This window comes from Carcharhinus amblyrhynchos, chromosome 14 (assembly GCF_965287045.1).
Source record: "Carcharhinus amblyrhynchos chromosome 14, sCarAmb.v2.hapA, whole genome shotgun sequence".
Taxonomy (NCBI): domain Eukaryota; kingdom Metazoa; phylum Chordata; class Chondrichthyes; order Carcharhiniformes; family Carcharhinidae; genus Carcharhinus; species Carcharhinus amblyrhynchos.
The window spans coordinates 11788028-11795415 of NC_137337.1; positions in this window are offsets into that span (position 1 = coordinate 11788028).

A 7388-nucleotide genomic window follows, 5' to 3' on the forward strand; every position below is an offset into this window, starting at 1 on the left:
AGGTCACCCCTCAGTCTTCTCTGCTTCAACAAAAACAACCCAAGCCTATTCAATCTCTCTTCATAACTTAAATGTTCCATCCCAGGCAGCATCCTGGTGAATCTCCTCTGCACTCACTCCAGTGCAAACACAAAGTGAATCGCCACTATATCAAAATGGGCTGTTAAAAACCTGGGAAGGAGTGGGGGGGAGGTGGTTGGGTGATAGTGTTGGCCTTCAGAGTTGTCAGGAGTGTGAGGTTGCCTATGCTGCCCAGGTAGATTTGCCCAACCTGCTTATTGGCAATGTCATTGACATCCTAATGTTGCAACAACGCTAATGTCTGCAAGCCAGAGGGTGATGACTTTCCACAAACAAAAATAAAAATCTCAATAATTAAAATGTGATGAGCTACAATGCTTCTGAGCACATGAAGTCTCCTTTGGAGAAAGTTTAATTCACAAGCACATTTAGGCTCACAATTACATGGCCTAAGAATCTCTCAATACTGCTGTATATTACTTTAACACACACACGTGTCAAATCATTTACAGCTGTCATCAACAAAGAAATCATATACAATAAGACAGACATGTTTTCTCCTCTCTTCTTCACATAGACACATGCTGTCAGAGCGCATTATATTCAAAGGGTTTTGCATTATTGCTGGTGTGATCTTTCAATGTGAGTTCTAATACACTGTGAAGTGTATTTCTGAAGTTAAAATGAAATGATAAATAAGTAATATGTACAATTAAGTACCGCCAGGGGCACTCTCATGGGACTTTGGGGAACACAGCCTTCAAACGTGGCAGACAGCATCTTTTCTCTCTTAAAGAAGCCTTGGCCAGTTAGCAATGGTATTTGGGTGGCAACCAAGATAGCAATAAGATGTTTATTTTTCTTTAGATAATTTTAACTCTTGGGATCTGGGCAAAGCTGGCATCTATGCCATCCTTATATGCAGAAATTATAACGTTCTCAGGTTACCTACGATGTTCTCTCTTTATATGAGGCACACTAGACTGATTTCAGAGGGAGCAAAGTCAGTTACAGATAGAAAAAAATCACCATAAATACAGATATGGATAAATTTTTAATTAAATCACCAGTTTCAAAACAATGAAACCCATGGAGCGACGATGGAGAACTTCCTTCATTAAGTTCAATGGTAAAGTCTGAAGAACAGAAAGGAGTTGGAGGTTTAAGTAACAAACATGGAATCACAATCAACCTTGCAAAAGGTAGATACCTGAATTTTGCCTCTGTTTATGTTGAAAGTGGAGATGTCTTAAATGGTAGTGTATAGCTTGTGTACATCTGCTGCCTAGTGAATCTTAGAAACTGCCCAAATTACAGAGGCATTGAATTATATCAATGAAACACACAAGGACAGAAACAGTCATTCTTTTGTTTTTTTTTAATAGTTACCTAACTAACTTATACTTTTGCAAAATGGTGGAAATATTTCAGGAGTTGAAATATTGGAGTTTCATGCCAAAGATGACTTCTTCAATAAAGGCAAGTTATATTTGGCTCAAACTGTTGACTCTGTTTCTCTCTCCACAGATACCGCCAGGCCCGTGTGGACATCCTGTATCTTAAAAAAGGAAATATTAAAAATAAAATGCTACAGTTGCTGAAAGTGTGAAATAAAACCAGGAAATGCTGGAAATACTCAGCAGATCTACTGTCTGTTCTTCATTAGATGTTATGTGTCGATGTTGGGACTGGGGTAGACACTGTAAGAAATCTCACAACACCATTAAAGCCCAACAGGTTTATTTGGAATCACAAGCTTTTGGAGCACTCTCCTTTATCAGACTTCACTCCTTTGATGAAGGGGCAGTGCTCTGAAAGCTCATGATTTTAATGCCCCATAGCTTTCCAAATGCCATGTTGCTTCCAATAGAAGTCCATTTTCCAGTAAACTCATAAGCATTGTGGGACTCACCAATTTTAGAATGTGCAGTGCCACATTAGGGCAAGAGGAAAAGGATTATTTGCCTACATGTTGGCAGAACTTTTGAAACATTCCCATGGTCTCCCAGGGGCTGCAGAGCATGGGTTGATATCCCCTGCTGTAGTGTATCTTCAGTAAAAAGTCTGACAACACCAGGTTTTAGTCCAACCGATTTATTTGATAATACTCACCAGCTTTCGAGGTTTCCCTCTTCGTCAGGTGAATGGAGAGTTCTGGCCTCAGACAGAGCATATAAAGCACAGACAGTTTAGAGATTACTGATTAGAATGCGAATCATTACACCTAACCTGCTGTTCAAAACCTGAAGTGGCTGACAATGTGAGTGGAAGGAGCACTGATCACAGGTTACAGAGGTGTGTATTGTCTCCAGACAGTACAGTAAGTGAGGTTTTGCAAACCCAGGCTGTACTGTCTGGAGACAATACACATCTCTGTAACCTGTGATCAGTGCTCCTTCCACTCACATTGTCAGCCACTTCAGGTCTTGAACAGCAGGTTAGGTGTAAGGATTCGCATTCTAATCAGTAATCTCTAAACTGTCTGTGCTTTATATGCTCTGTCTGAGGCCAGAACTCTCCATTCACCTGACGAAGAGGGAAACCTCGAAAGCTTGTGAGTATTATCAAATAAATCGGTTGGACTAAAACCTGGTGTTGTCAGACTTTTTACTGTGTTTACGCCAGTCCAACGCCGGCATACCCACATCATGACTACTATCGGCAGTGTATCTTGTCAGGGATAGACACTGCAGCCTTGGCAGTGGAGAGAATGAATGCTTAAGGTAGTGCATGGGGTGCCAATCAAGTGGGCTGCTTTGTCGCTAGTGGTGTAGAGCTTCTTGAATGTTGTTGGAGCTGCACTCATCCAAGAATATGGAGATTATTCTATCACATTCCTGATTTGTAACTTGTAGATGGTAGACATTCAGGAAGTTAGGAGGTGAGGTATTAGTTGCAGGAATTCCTCAGCCTCTGACCTGCTCCTATAGTATTTAGGTTGCACAGTATTTACATCAGTTCTCCAATTAAGTTTCTGGTTAATGGTAACCCTTGCCCAAGATGCTGATAGTGAGGAATTCAGCAATGGTAGTAATGCTGAGTATAAAGGGGAGTTCGACTCTGTCTTGCTGGAGATGGTCATTGCCTGGCATTTGCATGATGGGAACATTTCTTGTTTCTTACCCAAGCCTGAATGTTGTCTGGGCCTTGCTGCATGAAGGCACAAACTATCTTAGAAGTTGCAAGTGGAACTGAACACTGTGCAATCTTCAGTGAACAGTTCCAAGTCTGTCCTTTAAGTTGGAGGGATGGTCATCAATGAAGCAACTCAAGATGGCTGTGATATTACCATAAGCAACTAAGAACATAAGAACATAAGAAATAGGAGCAGGAGTAGGTCATCTAGCCCTTCGAGCCTGCCCCGCCATTCAATAAGATCATGGCTGATCTGAAGTGGCTCAGTTCCACTTTCCTGCTTTCTCCCCATAACCCTTAATTCCCCTGCCTACCAAAAACCTATCTACCCATGTCTTAAATATATTTAGCGAGGTAGCCTCCACCACTTCAACGGGCAGAGAATTCCAGAGATTCACCACCCTTTGAGTGAAAAAGTTCCTCCTCAACTCCGTTCTAAACTGCTCCCCCCTTATCTTGAGGCTGTGCCCTCTAGTCCTGCTATCCTTTCTGAGCAGGAAGAATCTCTCTACCTCTACCCTATCCATCCCCTTCATTATCTTATACGTCTCTATAAGATCCCCCCTCATTCTTCTAAACTCCAACGAGTACAGACCCAGTCTATTCAGCCTCTCTTCATAGTCCAACCCCCTCATCTCCGGTATCAGCCTAGTGAACCTCCACTGCACTCCCTCCAAGGCCAAAACTCCTGTCCTGGGACAACTTTGATAGGCCTCCAACAACCAAAACCATCTTTCCATTTGCCAGATATGAATCCAGCCAATGGGAAGTTTATTCCTAATGGCAAAGTTTGAAAAATAAGGGGTTTCGCTGAACTAGAGACTGAACGAGTATGTGTGTGTGTATGTGTGTGAGACAGAGTATGTGAGCCAGTGTGTGAATGAATGTGTGCATGAGTGAGTGTGTGTGTGAGTGACAGTGTATATGAGTGAGTGTGTATGCAAGTTAGTATGCAAGAGAGAACAATTATGAATGTGTGTGTGTGTATATGAGAGTGAGTGTGTGTGAGAGTATGTGAGAGTGAATAGATGAGTGTGCGTGTCTGCTTGAGTGTAAGTGAGAGAGTGAATGTGAGAGTGAGTGTGAGAGTGAATGAGATTGGGTAAATGTGAATGATTGTGAGTGAGTGCATGCATGACTGAGAGAGTTAGTCTGAGAGTGAATCTGAGAATAAGTGCGAGAGTGAGTCTGTAAGAGTGAATGTGTGTGGCAGTGCGTGACAGAATAGGTCATGAGTGTGAGGGAATCTGTAAGAGTGAGTGTGTGTGTGAACATGAAAGTGAGTGAGTGAGTGAGAGAGAGAGAGAGAGACAAACATAGAAATATGGCAAATATGTGCAGGAGTAGGCAATTTGGCCCTTCAAGCCTTCTCCACCATACATTATGATTATCGCTGACCATCCAACTCAATAGACTGATTCTGGCTTCCCTTATATTCTTTAATCCCTTTAACCCAAGAGCAAGATCTAATTCTTTCTTGAAAATGTACAATATTTTGGCCTTAACTGCTTTCTGTGGTAACAATATCTACAGACTCACCACTCTCTGAGTGAAGAAATTTCTGCTTATCTCAGTCCTAAAAGGTTTACCCCCTATCCTCAGACTGTGACCCCTGGTCCTGGACACCCCACCAACAGGAACATCCTTCCTGCATCTAAGCTATCTAGTTATCTTAGAATTTAATAGGTTTATATGAAATTCCGCATCAATCTTCTGAACTCAGGCAAACATAATCCGAACCAGCTCAATCTTTCTTCATACATCAGTCTCAACATCCGAGGAATCAGCCCAGTAGCACTGTGGTTAGCACTGCTGCTTCACAGCTCCAGGGAACTGGGTTTGATTCCTGGCTCGGGTCTCTGTTTGTGTAGAGTTTGCACATTCTCCTCGTGTCTGTGTGAGTTTCCTCGGGGTGCTCTGGTTTCCTCCCACAATCCAAAAATGTGCGGATTAGGTTGATTGGCCATAATAAAATTGCCCCTTAGTGTCTTGAGTTGCTTAGGTTAGAGAGATTAGCGGGTAAAATATGTAGGGATGTGGGAGTGGGGCCTGGGTGGGTTTGTGGTCGGTGCAGACTCGATGGGCCAAATGGCCTCTTTCGGCACTGTAGGGTTCTATGATTCTAAACATTCGCTGCATTTCCTCCATAACAAGAACCTTCTTATCATTCCTCAGATAAGGAGACAGTAGGACTAGGGGGCACAGCCTCAAGATAAAGGGGGGGGGCAGTTTAGAACGGAGTTGAGGAAGAATTTCTTCACTCAAAGGGTGGTGAATCTCTGGAATTCTCTGCCCGTTGAAGTGGTGGAGGCTACCTCGCTAAATATTTTTAAGAAGCGGGTTGATGGGTTTTTGATAAGAGAGGGGATTAAGGGTTATGGGGAGAGGGGAGAGGGCAGGAATGTGGTGGGGCAGGCTCGAAGGGCTAGATGGCCTACTCCTGCTCCTATTTCTTATGTTCTTAAAACAGCACACAATATTCCAGGTGTGGTCTCACCAAGGCCCTTTATAGTTTCAGCAAGATATCCCTGCTCCTGCACTCGAACCCTCTCACTTTAAGTTCAACATAACATTTGCATTCTTTACCACCTACTAGATCTGTGTGCTTACCTTGTGACAGGTGTATAAGGACACCCAGGTCTCATTGGACATTCCCTCTCTCAATTTGCAGCCATTCAGATTGTAATCTGCCTTTCTGTTCTTGCTCCAAAATGGATAACCTCACATTTATCCACTTTACACTGCATCTGCCATATATTTGTCCACTCACTCAGCTTGTCCAAATCACATTGAAGCATCTCTGCATCCTCCTCACAGCTCACTGTCCCACCCAGCTTTATGCTGTCTGCATATTTGGAGATACTACATTTAGTTCCCTTATCTAAATTAGTGTATGTTGTGAATAGTTGGGATCCCAGCACTGATCCCTGCCGTACTCCACTACTCACTGCCAGTCAGAAAAACATCCGTTTATTCCTATTCATAGTTTCCTGTCTATCAACCAGTTTTCTATCTTACACTACCCGCAATCCCATGCCCTTTAATATTCCACACTAATGTCTTATGTGCGACTTTGTTGAAAGTCTTTTGTAAGTGCAAATAAACCACATTTACTGGCTTCCCCTCCTCAACTGTACTAGTTACATCGTCAAAGAATTCCAGTAGATTTGTCAAGCATGATTTGCCTTTCGTAAATCCATGTGGCTCAGTCCAATCCTGCCATTTTCCAAGTGCTCTGCTATTAAATCTTTTATAAATGTATTTCCCCACTACCAAAGTCAGGCTGATCTATGTTTTCTCTCTATCTCTCTTTTTAAATAGTGGTGTTACATTAGCTACCCTTTGATCTGTAGGAAGGTGACCACCAATGCATCCATTATTTCCAGGGCCACTTCCTTAAGTACACTAGGATGTAGAATATCAGGCCCTGGGGATTTATTGGCTTTCAATCCCATCAGTTTCCCCAACACCACTTCTGTACTAATACTATTTTCCTTCAGTTCCTCCTTCATTAAAACCTGTATTCCCCAACATTTCTGATACATTATTTGTCCTTTGTAAAGATCGAACCAACTGAATACATGAGGCAACAATGCTAACCAGTATACCCCCTCCAATCTCCAGTCAATTTGGTATTCTTACACTTCTTGGTTCAAACTGAGTGCTGTCCATTGTCATTCTTCATCCTAGTTGGTTAAGCAGGTACAAGTTGCTGCCCAGTTTACGCAAGTCCTAAATGCTCTTTAGAGAACACTACACTATTTTGATTCTCATCCACAGTAACTTGCTCATAGAAATTAAATACATAAGAGCAAGCCCAACATCACACCAGCTACCATAAATTCTAGCTCATTGCCTCTTAGTGCCAGGGACTCAGACAACCACCCAAGGCCGCAATTGAATCTATGTTGCATCTGTACATTCTCCCAGTGTCTGCGTAGGTTTCCTCCAGGTGTTCCTGTTTTTCCCCGAAGGGTATACAGAACAGGTGATTGGCTATGCTAAATTGCCCCTTAGTGTCCAAAGATGTGTAGGTTAAGGAGCTTAGTGGGGTAAATGCATGGGATTACAGAGCTAATACACGGGTTGGGTCTGAATAAGATGCTCTGTTAGAGGGCCGGTGCAGGCTCGATAAACCAAATAGCCTCCTTATGTACCGTCAGCATGCTATGAGCCACTTTGACACCTGAAAGCCACAATACATTACTGCTCTGAAGCATCAGCCTAGATGT